The following is a 19829-nucleotide window of genomic DNA, read 5'->3' as shown; positions in this document are numbered from 1 at the left end:
CATACTTCTTAGGTAGGGAAATAATTACTGCTTTGGGCTCCTGCTTTTGGGGTATTATTATGTGAGTCACTAAAAAGCCTACCCTGTCTTTTTTTCTTCCTTCCTTCCTTTCTCCTTTTAATGTCTCTTTGTTCAGAAGAAAGAAATCAATTTTTGAATTGATTTCAAATTGCATTTGAATTTGGAAAATTAAAACAGATGAACAGCAAAATACCATTATTTTTAGAGCTCATAAGACAAAGCCTGACTGGCTTGGGGTTTTGACTGTTGGTTCTTATAACAAATGGCTCCTTTAAGATGGCACCAAAGTCAATACTAATGGTTATTATGATTAAGTACAGCTCCCTTGGTGTCCGTTTCCTGCTCTTTGGCTTTCCTCCCCTCTCTCCAATGCACATACATGGTTTCTGTAAAGTTAAGTGCATCTGATATACACACAGGCCAAGTAGAGAAAGTTTGTAGCTGACCCCTCCACCTCCCTTTCTATGTCTTTCCTCTGCCTAACAACTCTGACTTCCCCTAGGCCTCACCAGGCGCCCACCCATCCCCACCATGCAGTTGCCCCTCTTCTGGCCTACATTTACTCTCTAAAAGTCTTGTAAGCTTAAGGCATCTCAAGATTCTCTTCCCATCACCCCTTTCCTGAAATCGCTTAGCCTGGGCCCTGCTCCCAGCTAAGTCAATGCTAAGACAGCTGATATGGTTTGGCTCTGTGCCCCCACCCAAATCTAATCTTGAATTATAATCCCCACGTGTTGAGGGAGGGACCTGTAATCCCCACATGTCAAGGGAGGGAAGTGATTGGATTATGGGGGTGGTTTCCCCCATGCTGTTCTTGTGACAGTGATGAGTGAATTCTCACGAGATCTGATGGTTTTAAAAGTGGCAGTTTTTTCCTGCACTCTCACATCTCTCTCCTGCTATTTTGTGAAGAAGGTGCCTGCTTCTCCTTTGCCTTCTGCCATGATTGTAAGTTTCCTGAGATCTCCCCAGCCATGCAGAACTGAGTCAATTAAACCTCTTTCCTTTATAAATTACCCAGACTTGGATATTTCTTTATAGCAGTGTGAGACTGGACTAATACAACAGGTGAATGATAAGGTCAAATGCCCATATTAAAGGTACACAATAGTTTTCAATGTAATGTGTGTCTTCTATAGCATTAATCCAAAGGTGTGACTGATGGTACAGTTTTCAGGTGCTTCTAGGACATCCTAGAGACAAAGCAGGGGTACTATTTCAGGCATCTTTCATAATACCAAAATAATTCATGTCTGTTCAGGACTCTATCAAATACTTTCTCATTAATTATTTTATTCCCCCCCAAGAAGCATTATGAGGTAGGTGATATTAATTCAGATAAAAATGAGAAAAACACGGCTCAGAGAGGTTAAGTGATTTGTCTGACATCACACAGCTAGGAAATGACCACACTGCAACTGGAACCCAGCTCAGCTGACTTGAATTCTCTGTGTTTTCCGTTCTGTCACATGGTCTTATAAATACTTTATTCCAAGAATTTTTGGAGTACTAACTGTGCCAAGTCCTGTGCGGGATACAGTAGGTGGGTGAAACAGGCATGAATGGCCTTGTCTTCACTGGAGTTTATTAAACTCTAAGTATGTTGATACAGACAAAATGAGTTAATAAATATATCTTTAAAATTACAAATTATGGGAAATGCTGTGAAAGCAAGTGGAAATGAGGAATAATGGTAAGGGAGCTTTCCTTATAGATCTCTTGGAGATGGTGACATTTAGGCTGAGGCCTGAAGACTGAGAAGGACCTAGTAATGAGGGGTGGGAGGAAGAGACCAAACCAGGTAGAGGATGTACAAAAGTCCTCGAGGCATGTTCGCAGTACACAGATCGTTGCCTATCCCACCTACTTCATGTCCTTGGGAGCCATGTTCTGTACACACAGATGCTCACAATGCTTGAGGAAGTCTTATCAGGACTTGTCACACTATCATGCCAGTCATATACAACAACTCTCTTACACAATGTGTTCATTTCCTTCTCGCTATAGGAAGGCCGTTAGAAACCAGGCGATTCTTCAAGAGAACTTTGCAAGGTTTCTGGTGAAGGTGGGCATTTCTCTCCAAGCTATGCTTCTAGCCTCATCTGTAATATTCACAAATATTGTGTCCCAAGTATAGGATTGTGGATGGCTCAGCCAAACCCATCCCCACTGCTGGAGACACAGCTCACAGGGGCCACACTGACGAGGGACCACCAGGATGTGCCCAGATGGAACTTTGTGTGTGAAGAACAGCATACTGAGCAACAGGTTGTGTGTCTTGGGTTTGCAAAAAGAGAGGATTGGGGCATCTTTTGCCAAGGGGGTTTCATCACACTATGATGATGCATGCTTTGCAATTAGTGTTTCAAAAAACTCTTAATAATGCAAGGATCTTAGGTTAAGCTGTCTACCTGACTCACTGCTAGTCTTCAGTTCTAGATGTTTCTAAACCAAACGTTTATTTAATTAAGCCCTGGCTGTGTGCCCCTTTTTATGCCAGGCCTTGAAGTAAATGCAGAAGTATAACCATCACAGTCCCTGCCTTTAAGGAGACTGCAGTCTACAGGAGGAGACAAAACATACATATGTTTAACAATTACAAAGGGGCCCCGCCCCCGATGACGCGAGGCGCCAAGTGCGTGGGGATTCCCACAGCCCTGGCCACTACCCGGCCTGCCCCACAGCAAGATGGCGGCCTGAACGCAGCTGGCAACAGTAGAAGGAGCTGTTGGCTAAAGGAAGTGGAGGGGCCGTGGGATGCGGAGAGCTGGGGGCTAACTCCCGGACAGTGGAAAAGAAAGAGCTGCCGACAAACAGATGCAAGTGGAGGAGGTGTCACCTCCCAAAATGACCAGTGCAGCCCCTGCTAAGAAACCCTACCGTAAGACACCACCAGAGCATCGGGAGCTGCGACTGGAAATTCCCGGATCCGGGTTTGAGCAGGAGGAATCCCTGACTGACTTGGAAAGGATGAAGCTCTTGCAACAGGATAATGAAGAGCTTCGTCAGCGCCTGGCCTCGGCCACGAGATGCACTGAGGTGCTGGAATGTGAGCTGGAAATTGGGCAGGACTGCCTGGAGCTGGAGCTGGAGCTGGACCTGGACCAGAGCCAAGAGGAGCTGGACAAGTTTAAGGATAAGTTCTGCAGGCTGTCGAACAGCTACATGGCTTCCCAGCAGACCAACCAGGAGTTGGAGGACAAGCTGCACACACTGATCAAGAAGGCTGAGATGGGTAGGCAGACGCTGAACTGGGAGATCATGAAACTGACCAACAAGCTGCTTGGATGCCAAGAACACTATCAACAAGCTGGAGGAGCTCAACGAGTGGTACCAGGGGGACTGCAACCTGGCTGTGCAGCTCCTCAAGTGCAACAAGTCCCACTTCCAAAACTATGAGTTCTCCCATCTGCCCTGTGAGCTACAGGATGTGGTTCGGAAACATCTGCATAGTGGTCAAGAGGCCGCCAGCCCGGATCCTGCTCCCAGCCTCGCCCCAGCAGCTGTGGTGCCTACTTTGGTCATTGCCTGAGTGTTACAGAATCCAGAGTCTCTACTGCTGAATTCAGCCCAGTCAAGCAGCGCTGGGCGCCCCGTGGCTGAAGATGTCTTTGTGCATGTGGACATCAGTGAGGGTGCCCCAGGTAATCCAGCCAGTCCCCCGGCTCCTGGCAGCCCCACCCCCCAACCCAATGGGAAGTGCCACTCTCTGGGTACTGCTGGGGGCTCCCCGGAGGAAGAGCTGCCCTTGCCAGCCTTTGAGAAGCTGAGCCCCTACCCCACCCCATCTCCACCATACCCACTGTATCCTGGCTGCAGGGTAATAGAGTTCTCCAAGGATAAGGTTTGGATCCCCTGCAACAGCCCCCTGCCCAACTGCACTTACGCTACCCGCCAGGCCATTTCACTGAGCCTGGTGGAGGAGGGGAGTGCGCGGGCCTACCCCAGCCCAGTGCCCAGCACCCCTGCCTCAGCCTAGACCTCACCCAACCACCAGCCCAGCTCAGTGCCCCCAACACTCAGTGCCTCAGCCAGGTCTGTCACCTCTGAAGAGGACCTGCTGGCCAGCTGGCAGTGGGCATTTGTAGACCATACTCCGCCACCTGCCGCTGTGGCTCAGGGTACAGCCTTTGAATGTGACGCCCTCCCTGAGCTGCAGTGCCATTTTGCCCATAGCCCAGCTGACAGAGATGAGGTGGTCCAGGCACCTTCTCCCCGAACCAAAGAGAGTAGGCTTTTACTTCCCAGGGAACCTGACTCTAGCTTTCCCAGGGAGGAGGAAGAAGAGCTGAACCTGCCCATCAGCCCCGAGGAAGAGCGCCAGAGCCTGCTGCTCATTAACAATGTCACAGAGGAGGGTCCTGGCACTTCCCACACTGAGGGCAGGACCTGGCCACTCCCCAGCTCCAGCTACCCCCAGCGCAGCCCCAAAAGAATGGGGGTTCACCACCTGCACTGCAAGGACAGCCAGATCCAGGCCCAAGAGCAGGGCAACCAGCTCTACCAGGGCATCTGCTGGCCTTCCTGCCATTGCTGCATGGGAACTGCAAGGAGGCCCCACACCTTGGCAGCTCAGGGTCCCCAGTCCAAGCCCTTGACCTCTTCTCTATCCAGGCCTGCACAGCTGTTCCCTGTGTGAGTGGGGTCGGGCAGTGGGCCGCACCAGGCCTGTCAGCTGCGTTGACTTTGACCACAGAGGCTTGCCTCATGATTTTCCCCTTTTCTTAGAATATTTATTCTCCAGAGGTAACATGCAGTTGGGTCTCAAGACCTTTCCTCCAATCAGCCCAACCCAGCCCAGACTGGGCTGTTCTGGGGAGCTGAAGAGTTTATCAGTATTCATCTTCCATCGTCCTTTCATAGTCAAGTTTGTTATTTTGTTTTTTTGGGGGTGGATGTTGTTGGAGTTATTAATCTCTAATTTCTGTTTCCTACCTGTTTCCCTTCCGCCCAGTCCTCTGCTAGAGCTGTTAGCCACAAGGGGCCCAGCACAGCTGGCCTCAGGGATGAGGGAGAGGACTGACTCAGGGCTCTCCTCAGCTGTTTCCTCCCTCCCTCTGGAAGGGAGGGTGGGGTTCAGGGGTCTCAAGCTGGGCTCTGGGTGAGGCCTGGCCCCTCCTCCCAACACTGGCTCTAGACTGTTACTCCCAGCTTTGGGAAATTTTACTTTTTTTTTTTTTTTTTTTCTTGAGATGGAGTCTTGCTCTTTGGCCCAGGTTGGAGTGCAGTGGCGCCGTCTTGGCTCACTGCAAGCTCCACGGCCTCCCAGATTCATGCCATTCTCCTGCCTCAGCCTCCTGGGTAGCTGGGACTACAGGCGCCCGCCACCACTCCTAGCTAATTTTTTTGTATTTTTTCTTTTTTAGTAGAGACGGGTTTTCACCGTGTTAGGCAGGATGGTCTCCATCTCCTGACCTCGTGATCCGCCCACCTCGGCCTCTCAAAGTGCTGGGATTACAGACCTGAGCCACCATGCCCAGCCGAAATTTTCACTTTGATGACTATTTTAAAATCCAACTATTTTGCTGGTTAACAAAATTAACCGGGCATGGTGGTGCATGCCTGTCATCCCAGCTACTCAGGAGTCTGAGGCAGTAGAATCGCTTGAACCCGGGAGGCGGAGGTTGCCTCCCATGGGTGGGATCCACGTTTCTGCACTTTCTACCTGACTCACAGATACAAATGGCTCCGGGAGAGAGATGCTTGGCTGTGGTTGTGCTGGTAATACCCTAAGGCAAGAAGTCTAATATGCTCTCACTTCCTCTTTTTCAGTCACCCTCCTCGGACTCTAGATTGTATTTTATATTTGTTTCCCCTTTCAAGGATGCCCTTAAAGTTCATTTGTGTTTGCATTCACCTAGGTACAAAGACTGATGGTGTGTGTGCGTGCACACATGCACACGTATGTTGGAAGAATGATGTGGAGTTCGAGCAGATTGTTTTCATTACTGTGGGCATTTCTCAAGGATGCCCATGAACTTTACCCCTGGATGATAGTGCCCTGGTATGAGCTGAAGGGTAAAGTTAGAATCAATATAATTCAGGCTTGACAGGGCGGGGTTGGGAAGAAACAGTGATTACAAGTGAAGATACTGAGCACAACTAAGAACACTACCCAGTAATTTTAGAGCTGGTCACCAGCACCATAGTGATGCATAAGAAACAGGAGACATGGTCCATGCCCTCACAAACCATCTAGTATAATTGCTAAGACCCAGTACACGATGGAAACAACATCAGGTAGCAGGATCAGCAGACATAGTCCATGTAGCTCCACAGGAAACATTGGGAGGCAGATGGAGACTGGGTAAAAGGATGGGCTTTTAATTATTAGATCTGTTCAATAGTGGAAGAGGCTGCCTCGTGGGGTGCTGAGCTTCCTCCCAGTAGAGGTGTTCCAAGGTGGGATGCTTCTCTATCTGGGATGCTGCAGTCCAAACGGAGTTTAGACTGCATGGCCTGCTCCCTCTTAGAGTCTGGGACTTTGCAGCTTTATGCCTTTTAACTGACCTCACATTTTGAGAGGTATGTAAGCCACACGTGGTGACAGCAAAGGCTTGACGAGCAGGTTGGAAGTGCTTACTAGACTAAGAATTCATCCTCGGGCTGTGCATCGGGATCTGTGTCTGACTAGGAAGAAAGCCTGCTAAAGACTTCACTGACTTGACTGCTTCAGGGCTGCTCTGGGAAAGTGGTTTCAGACGTCTCTCTTCATAGGCAGGTGTCAGCCAAATGTGTGGCAAGTCACCTTACCCTGGGAAGCGCTTTTATGCCTAAAGCCTGGGGAAGCACTAGAACTAAAACATCGCCTGAGGGAATCTGCTGCAGGTTTGGCTCTGCAAACTTTCCCATCCGGCTAATGAGGAAGTCCTGATTGAAAATGGCAGAGGAAAATTAAAAAACAGAGGAAGCAGCTTTAAACATAGCAACCTCTCACCTGCTTCACTAAGGCTAAGCTGGGTCCTAATATACCTGTGAGGAAAATGAGGCTCAGAGATATTTGAAGACACCTGCTTTAATGTCTTCTGAATTGCACTGTGGGCTCCTCCCTCGATACCAGAGTTATGTTCCCGAGGCTTGGAAAGAGGCTTCTTAATGGTCTCAGGGGACCACGTCTCCATTGAAAGCGAAAATCACCTCCCAGCCCTTCACAAATCCGGAGTGAAATGCGTGGAACTAGACTGAACACCATTATATGATAAACTAGTACTTAAATTTCATATAAGTCTCAGGGGGTATGACAGAGGCAGAGAAGAGTTCTGCTTCTTGTTGATGCAGTTATTGGCCAAGATGTTGTTCTCCGCCACATATAAAGGAATTATTACAATGATTCATGTTCACCGCTGATCCAATTTAGCTTTCCATTGCCAAGTTGCCAACAGGACTCCTTTGGGGGTGAAGTGGGGAACTGGACCCTGAAATCAAGCTCAAAGCAAGCTATCTAACATTTATTGAGAGCCTAAAAGTTAGGTGTAACTTGGATTATCTTAGCAGCAATTTATACAATTATGGCTCTGCCATGAGTCATACATTTGGTTTCCTTCATGTCCCACCTTTTGGGGAAAATGTTTAGTATGTGAGCGTCTATATAGGATGGCTTTTTATTTGCCTTCAATAGTGAATTGCCTCAGAACTTTACTTCCCTCAACCATGGGCTATGTGGTCCTCCACTCTGGCTTAAACTGGTAGTGGAGTCCGCTTTGCCTCAGCTTTTCTGGCAGGGGATCTTGTAGATTGGCAAGGTGTCCAAGATAACCCTGGGATTGTTCTCAATAAGGTTTTGCTATGCTCCAATTGGGATTAAATCTTTCGTTTACTCCAATATAAAGAGACTCGACATAGTAACTGCTCAGGACCAGGTGTGGCTTGAATAGCTCTTGCAGCAGGTTACTTAAAAGTTTCCTATGCCCGGGAGATACACCAGAGCAAAGCTGCAATTTTGTTAAACTTTGTAGGATTTCAAAATCCAAGGCTCCCAAGGCTCTGATACATATCCCTCCTCCGCCTCCGCTCCCACCCCCACCCCCACCCAGCATCTTCATCATTCTGGGCTCTCCATTCTCTCTCCTCTTTTCTCCGTGTTGAAATATGTTTCTAATCTTCTAGGCCTCTCAAACGCATCGGTGTTTCCTGCTTCAGTGGTCCCGGTGGAGTCACTCATTCTGTATTTAATGTATTCCGCACTTTAAATGGGCCTGTTAATTACTCTCTCCTCACTCTGAATTTACTAATTTATTGATCAAATTTCTTTTTGTGCATGTGAGTTTATTTTGTATGTGCACAGAATTTATTTGGATCAATTTTATTGACCCCCTCCCACCCCCACCTCCTGGGATACTTTCCCAAACTTTAATTAAGTCTCTGGGAAGTCTCCTTGCTTAAAAGGGAGCTTCTTGCTTTCTCCTTTGTGAGCGTTGATAGCATCAACGCTCCAGGCTAAGGTCGGTGTAACCACATTCTCAAGCAGGGGGATAATTTAAAGGGCAACCGGGGGGAAGAACTAGAGCAGGGGTTCTCAAAAATATACTCCTCAGAACATCAGCCTCAGTGTCACCTGGGAACTTGTTAGAAATGCAGATTCTGACTCCACCCCATCTACTGAATTGGAAAGTGGAGTGGGATCCAGCACTTTTTTTTTTTTTTTTTTTGATGGAGTCTCACTCTGTCGCCCAGGCTGGAGTGCAGTGGCGCGATCTTGGCTCACTGCAACCTCCACATCCTGTGTTCAAGTGATTCTCCTGCGTCAGCCTCCTGAGTAGCTGGGATTACAGGCGTGTACCACCATGCCCGGCTAATTTTTTGTATTTGTAGCAGAGACAGGGTTTCACCATGTTGATCAGACTGGTCTCGAACTCCTGACCTGGTGATCCGCCCGCCTCAACCTCCCAAAGTGCTGGGATTACAGGCGTGAGCCACCGTGCCTGGCCCCAGCACTGTTTTTAAGAAATCCTGTAGGTGATTCTCATGCGCACTGAAGTGTGAGAACCATTGCTCTAGTCCAGGGTTTGTCAGCTTCAACACTATTGACATTTTGTGCCAAATAATTCCTTGTGGTGGGGGCTGTCCTGTGCATTGTAGAGTGCTAAGGCTAGTGGCCCCTCTTCACTGGGTGCCAGTCCTCAGTTGTGACAACCAACAACATCTCTAGACATTGCCAAATGTCCCAAAGGGGATAAGATCATTCCTGGTCGAGAACACTGAATTAGAAGATTCAAATCACCCTCCCTTCCCTCTTTAGAATCATCTCTTCTTTATTTGTCTTGGGGACCACATACATAAGACAAAAGTATCCATGAGGGAGTTTCTTACAACTTCTAGCATATGACCTTGTTTCATTTTTCACATATATATATTTCCTAACCCCAGGTACTAAGTACTGTGTCTTGGTCTAGGCCAATAATAAGCCCAAAAACCCAATTTGTTTTAACAGTTCATTTAACCACCTAGGATTAATGCCCCATTCCCTGGCCTTTATACAAAACTCCTGAACTTTTCCAGAGAGTGATCTGATTTTCATTTCCCTTAGAGACTTGAGATTATTTCCACGCTGTGAAAGAATTGGGTGGAGGGATTCAGACAATATCATCACTAAGGAGCTGGGTGGGTGTAGGAACTAGGCAGCAGCTTCTGCTCATGCCCCTCTCCTTGCTGAGAATGCCAAAGTATCACTGAAAAATGACAGAGGACAGGTGAAAGTTACAATTAGTGCCTAAATTAAATGGATCAGGTGGAATGAATTTGCTTTCGGAGCTAAGTCCTTTTATCTACTGTAACCCGCTTCCTCTCTGCACACCCACTGCATTCTATCCCTCCTCTCTTCCGTGGCAAGCCTGCCCTTCACTCCCATGCCTGAGTGACTCCATCTCCTCCTCTCATGAAGTACCACCACATGTATAGGGGCGAGAATGCAGATTTAGGGAGGTGCTGAGCATATGGTAATGCCACTGTCAACTCCAGTATGTGGTCCACTGAGACAAGCACCAGTTACAGGAGCAGTCATGGACACTTGCCTCCCACTGCAGAAATATGCCAGAAAATTTAGTGTTTTTTTTTTTTTTTTTCATAAGGCCAATCTGGGAGATGTGGCCACTCCTGAGCAATACCCTTAACCTCACGGAGCATTCTTCCCCCACCCAGGCCAGTCATCCAGTGAGCCAATTAAGAGGCAGCCAGCTGTAAGGCTTTTCACAGTGCCAATCTAGATGGGCCCTAAAACATTACTGGAATAAACTAGCAATATCGTGCCAGTTTATTCAGGTTTCCATACACAACTTCACGGAACTAGTGACGTGTAAATTGGTTCTGCTCTTTCCAAAACTGACAACATCCTCAAGTGAAAATTAAAAAGAAAAACCAAACAACACTTCCACAAACTCACTTTACAGTCCAAATCAGTTGAAATTTTGACACCTAATTTTGACACCGAATAATGCATGGCATAGTGCTGATAATAACAGCAAAAGATTTATTAATTAAACTTTAAAATCCTTTAGTGTGACTCTCAGGAAATTGTTTGGCTCAAAAACATGCAAAAGAAAAATGGAGAACATGAATGAAGACTAGCAGGAAACATGCTGTTAAAATAGCTTCACAGTGAAAGTAAATTATTAAATGACTCTGTTTTATTAATAAAAAATCAGTTTTCCCACCCCTGTTAATGTTAAACAGATATTTGAAAGGCATGTCCAAAGCAATCCCAAGTCTCAGGCCTTCCCTGCTCAGGTCTGCGGAAAGCAGCTAAAAATGTACTGTATTCATTGGCTCAGGGAATTAAATCTTTCAGGCTCCTCCTACATTCTAACTGCCTGCACCGTGCCTTGCTATGTGTGCATCTGTGTTTTCAGACACCCTTGGGTTTCTGTCTTGGCTCTCCTTTCTCACCTTGCTTTCTTTAGACTTGGTAGCCTGGTTCCCATAGAAGCCGCCAGTAGGAATTGCCCCATGCTTCCAACTTTAGAAATTCTGTTCATATGCACCTGCGGCAGCAATGAATCTCAGTCCCAAACTCAGGTGTGCATAAAATGTAGCTTTCTTAATTTTCTCAAAGTTGTTGTGGTAAAAAAGAATGGGGACTCAGAATTTTTAATTCTTTACTGTTTATAAGAAGTGTTAATTCTTTACTGTTTATAAAAAGTGTATTATGCCAAAGATGTAGAGAACTATTCACTAGCTAGAGGCTGGGGCACACTATACTCTAGATCCTTGTGTCAAAATTGCAGGCTCTTTTATACATGAGTATAAGCTAAGATCCTGTTGCAAGAATTGTCTTGTGATAGTGGGGGATGGGTATTTTTGTAATCTTCAGCCAGAAAAGGTGAAACCCAGTGATACTCAGCAAAGTGCAAGAAATAGACATTAGTTAACAAACCTCCAAAAGGTTATTTAAAAGTGGTACTGGTAACATTCATTTGAAAAGGAAAGGAGGTCACTGTGTTTGTCTGGTGAAACATTAGGGATCTCTCATTTTGCTGAACTTTTTCTCTTCTAATCATTGACATGCAACGTCTTTTATTATAGGAGCTAATTTCCTCTTATAGTCCATCCTCTGTGGATTTGTGAGTCCACACATTTTTACCTGTACATGAACTTGGCTATGAATATGCCTTGCCAAGGGTTACACTTGTTCATCATCACCGTAAGAGACATTCCAGGGAGATGAACATGGTGGGATGCAGGAAAGAAACACCTTCCTGGTAGATGATGGCAAACTACAATAGTAAGCAAGGTGAGCACTGTTAAGAAGACTTGGCTGGTATTAGCTCAGTTGGTTCCCAGTTCATATAATTAGTCCTGGAGTTATCTATCCATGCACTTCATTGAGATTTCATTGTGGTCTTTACCTCAGTGAATCATGGGTGCCAAAAATGACTCCCTTGTTCCTTCTAGACTAAAGATGACACAGGGCTTTCGAACCTAAGGGTTCTCATCTGGCCTTTAATATCTTAATTTGTATCTGGATTTTGCTGAGGAGTTAGATTTGCCCTGTTTTTGGTGGGGGTTGTGGTTTGAATCCTTGGCTCTATAGTTCATAGGTGGGGAAAAGCTTGCAGTTAGGTTTATGTTTCTGTTGGGTGGTCTGGAGTCCACACAGCTGTGTATGTAGGTGAGTCCAGGGAACTTTGAAGGATCCAGCACTTCTGAGTTTGAGGTGGTTCGTTCTCTGGAATTTCCTGCATAGACCTAGTCCCCTGGCTGACATGGATATCTTGGTGTGGGTTCCCATGTTGGTCTGTAGCCTGAACACATACTGAAAGGAACTGTAGACATTAGCTCTTGACTTTAAGACCGCAATGTATCCTTCAACATTTGAGGGCAATCGCTGGACTACTAGCTAGAGGACAATCTCATGAAGGTTTAGTGCACAGTCCAGTGACTTGCAGCCCACAGGAAGTTTACTTCTTTTAAACATTCAAAATTTGAAGGGCTTTAGGCCTCTTATTAAGGCCTGTTTCATGGCAGAATGTACTTAGTCCTTGCTTAATACTGGACATTTTGCCTCTGCTTCCACTTTGTAAGAGTTTTGAGGGTGGTAAAGACTGTGTGTCTGAAATTTGTTTTTCACAGCTTTAGATAGGTGGTGAAAATTTTGTTCCATAAACTAGAAGACTTGGTCTGATTTCATATTAAGAGGAATTTTCCAGTGAAAAAATGTATTCCTGAAGCATTAAAAAAAAAAAAAAATCAGTAATAGCACTATTCTATTGCAGAGGAAAGCCGTGGGCCATCCAGAAAAAAAAAAAAAGGCACATTACTACTCAGACATGGGAGTATCCCACTACCTGCAAACAGTCAATAAAATCAATTTGCAGGTAAAGGGCCTTCAACTCCAGTTGTGTCCTATGTCACATTTGTTGCAATTTTCCTGCATTACAAGTAGCACAAAGAGTAGCTGACATTTACTGAGAGAGGCTATATTGGAAAATCCCAGTATAAATTTGGTATTTTCTATTTATTCCATCATCTACCGCCCTTTACTTATGGGTACCCTATGGGGGGAGGCTTGGACTAAGATGGGAGGAAGGACTCAGAGGTCACAAGATTCCTGGCAGGATATGGTAAACAGGCTAGGGACGGCAGGCTGCTGAGGAACTGTCAGCAGTGAACACTGTCCAAGCAGTGTTCCTTTTGGTGAAGCCCCATTGTGGGGATGGGGCAGATAGGACCTGAGGACAGGATAGAGGACTGACAGTCCATGTATCTGTGCAAAAAGTAGCATTAGCAGCTGCCCCACCTTGAGCGTGGTCCTTTTTAATATTTTAGTGGTCTGATAAGCAAATCTGCCTGGGAACTAAATACTTGTAAAAAATTAAATCTATAAAAATAACATGCCTAAAGGTCTTAGATGTTTCAGTACTGAAAATTTAATAAGATTGCACGTTGAAATCATAACTGTTAATTAATTACACATTTCAAATTATATTTACATGGCTGTCACAAGGTGAAATCTCTCATGTATCATGAATATATAATTAGATATACAGAGCTTCCTTCTTAACACAAACATATAAATACATTAGTTTACTTCTTTTAAACATCTGTATACCTAATTCTATGTTGTCCCACCTAGGGAAAAATTATACCAAATCAACGAGGATATTTGCTGCCAAAGATTTAGGCATGGAGGCCAACTGGATTCTCATTCATGACCCTTATAGGACCTCCTGAACCCCATTTATGTTGTTTTAAGAGTGATTCCATAACCTCAAGACGTAAGTGATCAGTGACTTTGCCCATTTCCCTGGGATAATGTTATTACATTACATAATAAGTCTGTAGTTTCCATCCGAGTTGATAAAATCTTATGATACTGTAATGTAATTCTCCTCACTCTAAAGAACGTAGAAGTTGATGGGTTCTTGAGATATGTTAATACCTTTCCTGTTGATTCATATTCTTAGGGCCATACATATCTTAAGGATACTTACATTTATATACAATTGAATTCCAGATATTTCATTTCTCTTTGTCTGACTTGAGATTGCAGTTTATTGGCCATTCTGATATTCCTCTGGCATCAGAAAATGCCCTTCAACTGATGTATTTACTAGTTTCTATATTCTGTATTGATACAATAATCAATAATGCCTCATGAATGAGAAATAAAACTCCATAGAAATGCATTCTGTTCCTTTTTTTTTTTTTTTTTTTTTTTTATTGAGACAGAGCCTCACTCTGTCACCGAGGCTGGAGTGCAGTAGCACTGTGTCGGCTAACTGCAACCTCTGTCTCCTGGGTTCAAGAAATTCTCCTGCCTCAGCTTCCCGGGTAGCTGGGATTACAGGCGTCCACCACCATGCCTGGCTAGTTTTTATATTTTTAGTAGAGACGGGGTTTCACCATGTCGGCCAGGCTGGTCTTGAACTCCTGACCTCAGGTGATCCACCTGCCTCGGTCTCCCAAAGTGGTGGGATTACAGGCCTGAGCCACCATGCCTGGCCATTCTGTTCTATTCACCTACTCTTGAAATCATTTGTTATGGTTTCTTTTTGTGTATCATTATGGAAGCATGGTTTTTCATAGACTTACTGTATTTCAGTCACCTATAGTAATTATTTTCTTTTTAATGCTGAAGACTTTAAAAACTTTTGCTCCATTCCTTATAACATGAGCCACTACTCATTGAAAGTTTTGTTGCTTTCTGGTACAATCCTATTTTCTCGGCTCCCCTTGTGCCTTTCTGCCCCAGATATGGATTCACTCATGTTTGAAGGAGTCATGGTTCCTTTTAGCGAAAGAATAGTATCAGAGAGCAGAATCTGAATGCTAAGGGGACACAGTGTGGGTATCATTGTTCTTGGCTCATTTCGATGAACAGAGCTAGAAAAGGTTTGTGATTTTTCTCTTTTCATATTGTTATTTTACATTTATCTCTTATGGTAGAGAATTCCTTCCTAAAGTTTTGATTTTGAACACGGTAAATATAGTTACTTATTTGCTTAATCTGGTTAAAAAAAGAATAGCTTCAAAATAACAATATAATATTAAACAATAAACCTACAAAGTTCAAGATTTTCTATACAGTTCTTTTTGTTCTTAGCTGCATCCCACTAAGACTGTACAGTCACCTTTCTTTATCCAAATCATCCATAACTCCTCATTCTGTATGGTTAAATAAGTATTTGATATTTTCATTCAGTTATTTGTTTGCTTTCAGTTTGAAGGCCTTGTCTTTTAGTAGTTGACATTTCTTTTTTTTTCTTTTTTGAGAGGGAGTCTCACTCTGTCACCCAGGCTGGAGTGTGGGGGCACAATCTCGGCTTACCGCAACCTCTACCTCCTGGGTTCAAGAAATTCGCCTGCCTCAGCCTCCCGAAGAGCTGGGATTACAGGTGTGTGCCACCACGCCTGGCTAATTTTTGTATTTTTAGTAGAGACAGGGTTTCACCATGTTGACCAGACTGGTCTCAAACTCCTGACCTCAGATGATCCACCCACCTCGGCCTCCCAAAGTGCTGGGATTACAGGCATGAGCCACCATGCCCAGCCAGTAGTTGATATTTCTTAGTTTTCAGAAAGTGAAGGCTTTTCCTGGTGGAGGTAGGAATTAAAGAAAATGGGAGAGTCCCCTTACCTCTCTACATGGAGATGATAAAAAGATTCAGATGCTCAGTTTTCAAGGTTCTGTTTAATATAACCCAGGGGAATGAGCTAAATCACTGACTTCTTCACCTCTTGAGGTTATGGAATCACTCTTAAAACAACGTAAATAGGGTTCAGGATGTTCCATCAGGGTCATGAATGGAAATCCAGTCAGCCTCCACACCTAAATCTCTGGCAGTAAAGATTCAGATGCTGTTTTCAAGGTTCTATTTCATATATAATGGTACAAGTTTCGTGTATATGAGTTTTGACTGAATAATTCTGACTCTCGTTATTTAATTTCTAGTAACATTAGAACCTCACATTTTCACATATTCAGTTGAACTCTACTGAATTCTGTATTTATCTTAAAACTTCCTAACTTCTTGATTTATTTTCTGAGCTACATGTTCTTCTCTTTTTCATAACATTGCAGTGCTTCCTTAAAAACTATATATATCATACTATGTACTGATAACCAAAGTTTGCAATTTATGACATGATTTTTCTAATTAGTATTATTTTAATGCAGTGATATTCATAGTCTTTAATTTTCCTGTTGGAAATCAAGATGATACCTTGAATTCCATATAATTAAAAAAAACAGTACTTATAAATATAAGTTCTGAAGGTTTTGCCCCCAAACCCTCTTTTGATTCCTGGCTCACCACTCTGATTTTACTTTGCATATATGTACCAGTATCTTTCTTTTAATTGTATGCATTCCCGTTATAGAATTTCAGTTTCTTGGAGGCTTCTGGATAAATACTTTATTGCTGTATGAACTCAAACTGCTAGAAGCCAATTAAAAATGTAAGAAAATAGAACCAGATTATATTAAAATATAGTAATTCCTGAAAAAATACATCTTTAAACTTTTTCCAGAAGCTTTACGTTGATTTTTTCTGTAGATTTGAAACATTCCCAGATTATCTATTTGTTCTACAATTTATAAAAGAGTACATTTTTAGAATTATAGCAATTTCTACTGAGATTCCATGGTTTATGTTTCATTTACATAAAGCTTTGAGTAGTTTATTTCAGTGCAGAAATCTGATCCTTGCGTCAGATTAATTATGCCCTCATTCCCAATTTTGCTTTCTGTAGGTACTGCACAACATTGCTTTTTTTTTTTTTCTCCTTTTTTTTAGGCAGAGTCTCTTTCTGTCACCTAGGCTGGAGTGCAGTGGCACGATCTTGGTTCACTACAACCTCCACCTCCTGGGTTCAAGTGATCCTGCGATTCTCCTGCCTCAGCCTCCTGAATAGCTGGGACTACAGGCACGCGCCAACAAGCCTGGCTAATTTTTGTCTTTTTGGTAGAGACGGGGTTTCACCATGTGGGCCAGGATGGTCTCAAACTCCTGACCTTGTGATCTGCCCGCCTCAGCCTCCCAAAGTGCTGGGATTACAGGCGTGAGCCACTGCGTCCAGCCGCATTCTTTAATATTAAGGTAAACTGAAAATGTTTCCTATTTTCTTAAACAATGTGCTTTTCACTAATCTTTTAGAATTTAAAAGCTACTCAATACTAGATTCCAACACAAATTATACATATTTTAAAAAACAAAATTCAAAAATGAATATTTTATACCAAATAGGAAATTTAAAATGAACTGACACATTAAGATTAGAAAAAGTCTTGCAATGTACAGATTTTGTCTATGTCTCGTGGTTTGTCTCTGCTTTTTTGGTACTTCCTGTCTGAAATGTGGAATATTTGTCTCTTCTTGTCCTTTGGACTGAAAAAAACACCCATAGGCAGTCCATCTAGTTAAGAGACAGAAGACTACACCCACATTTTTGAGGTCCTAGTAGAGAGTATTCACTACAAACTTATACTGACAGTATGGATTCCTACCTGAAATGACAAAGCCTTTCTGAACTGAAAAGGTTTCAGGTACAGAGGATTTCCAGGCAGCGGAGGGGAGGTGAGGAGTGAGGATGAGGTCTTAGTAGGTATACGCTCAGCCAACATTCTCTCATCCATCATTTGGGGTCTGTGTTGCATTTTCTTTTGTAAGGACTTGCTGTTTCCTCACCTGTAACCAGAAAGTTGGGAGTTCTGGATTCCTCTTTTCTGCAGACCCATGGATCTCACTCGCTGGCATCTTGTTGCTGCGCTGCAGGCAGGGTCAAGAAGTAGGGTAGAGAGCACTCCTCTCTCCTATCTTACTTCCCCCAAATTGGGGAAAATGGTCTCCATTCATAGTTCAGGCTAAGACATTTTGTTTTTACCAGAGAATCCCCTTCTCCTGAGTGTTTCAGCTTTGGGAACTTAAAAGCCAGAATGATTTGCCAGCTAGTTACGTTTTTTACTCTGCCACACACCTCTCCTGAGAGTAAGCAAAGAGCTACTTGTTTGAATAAATGGAAGGGAGGGGAGAAATGCCAGGATGAATCTACTTCCACCCTGTAGATTAGCAATAATACATATATATATATATATTTTTTTTTTTTTCTTTTTTTTCCTTTTTTTTTTGAGATGGAGTCTCGCTCTGCCTCCCAGGCTAGAGTGCAGTGGCGTGATCTTGGCTCACTTCAGCCTCCATTTCCTGAGTTCAAGTAATTCTCCTGCCTCAGCCTCCCTGGCAGCTGGGACTACAGGTGCCCACCACCACACCTGGCTAATTTTTTTTTTTTTTTCTATTTTTAGTAGGGATAGGTTTTGCCATGTTGGCCAGGTTGGTCTTAAACTCCTAGGCTCAGGTGATCTGCCTGCCTTGGCCTCCCAAAGTGCTGGGACTACAGGCATGAGCCACCATGCCTGGCCAATAATACTATTTAAAAAACTGTCACAGCCACATACCAAAGCCCAGGACCTTAGGAAATGAAGGCTATAGGAAGGGACCACATCTGATAACAGCCCAAAACTAATCAAGGTGCTTCTTGGTCCCAAAGATCTTGTAGGAACAGTGTTAGAAGGAATCTTTTAGATATAAGAAAGGAAGGAGCACATTGGCTGGTCAGTTTAGGGAGAATTTAGGGAAGTCTATTGCTTCTAAATTTAGAAGTTGTGTTTAGCATCTTACTACTCCCAAAGCCCATTTTCCCCCTTCATTGTAATTTTTTCTTTTGGAAGAAGTGGTTGAGAGGATTCCCTAGTTATTGGTGATGTTTCGGAAGAAAATAAGCCAAGTTTTAAAATCTCACTTTACCCATCCAGTAACCTTTGGGCAGAGGGCAGGATGAGGTATTGAGTTATTTCCAATTTGTGAGGACCTCCATGTTACCTTACTGTCTCCCGCAAAGCCCATTGCCAGACCATGAGCCTAGAGAGAGGACAGAATAATACCAATGTAGGAGATGACAAAAGGTAGACAGGAAGAAAGAAGAGGTGGTTTTCTTCCCACTCAGTTTTGTGATCAGGGATGAGGAGGCTGGTGAATTGGGACCCTGGTGAACGGGAGTAAACACCTGTAACCAAATCCTATGGCTCCAGAGAAGAGTGTGCAGTACAGAGTAATGCAAGAGAAGGGCAAGGCATGGCCAACTGATGAGGATGTGGACACTTACTTCACAATGGAGCTGTGCAGCGCACATTTACATTGCATGTCTGTCAAGAATTCTTGGATGTGTCCAGAAATGGCTACATCCTAGAACAATAATGATATACTGAAATTTAATGGCATGAAAACAAACCAAATCCATCCACTCTCAATGCAATAAACCTGTGACTGTAGCATCCCCCAACATTATTTGGGTGATGAAAGATTGAAGGACATTTAGGCAAGTGAAGTTACCAACTGACTAAATTATCTTTTATGATAATTTTCTCAGAAAGATCCCAGAATACTGACCCTATCAATAAGTTCATATTTTATATTTTATTCCAAAAGACAAGCTAGAATATCTCAGACTGGATCCAGGTGGAAAACAAACAAAACAAAAACAGGTTAAGAGAGCTTACTGGAGATCTAGTAGTGACCTGTGTGAACCTATTACCTGCTTCTGTTTTTTTTTTCTTTTTTGAAGTAAAACCAATATCACTGTCCTGGTATACAGAATAAAACTGGGGAAAGCTCCTTTAGAAGCTCCTGAGCCATCATGTGGGGAGCAGCATTCAGACAGCCTTAATAGTCCAAAAGTCTATTAAAGTCACAAGCACACACCCTGTGCTTAGTAATTACCGAGTACACTTATGCTAATTAGTCCAGATTTACAGATTAGCAATGCATTTTAACAATTCAATTATAATCCCAATGTGATATATAAGGGATGAAATTGAA

The 19829-nt window shown here is 43.7% G+C and overlaps 1 pseudogene; it reads left to right on the top strand.

Annotated features, from left to right (window-relative positions):
* Positions 1-2540: 2540 nt before the first annotated feature.
* LOC105508182 lies at positions 2541-4705 on the top strand (annotated as a pseudogene).
* The last annotated feature ends 15124 nt before the right edge of the window (positions 4706-19829 follow it).

Source organism: Colobus angolensis, unplaced genomic scaffold, assembly GCF_000951035.1.
Source record: "Colobus angolensis palliatus isolate OR3802 unplaced genomic scaffold, Cang.pa_1.0 Scaffold159, whole genome shotgun sequence".
In the NCBI taxonomy this organism is placed as follows: Eukaryota; Metazoa; Chordata; class Mammalia; order Primates; family Cercopithecidae; genus Colobus; species Colobus angolensis.
Note: the sequence above shows the minus strand (reverse complement) of the source record. Positions and strands in the feature narration are given on the sequence as shown.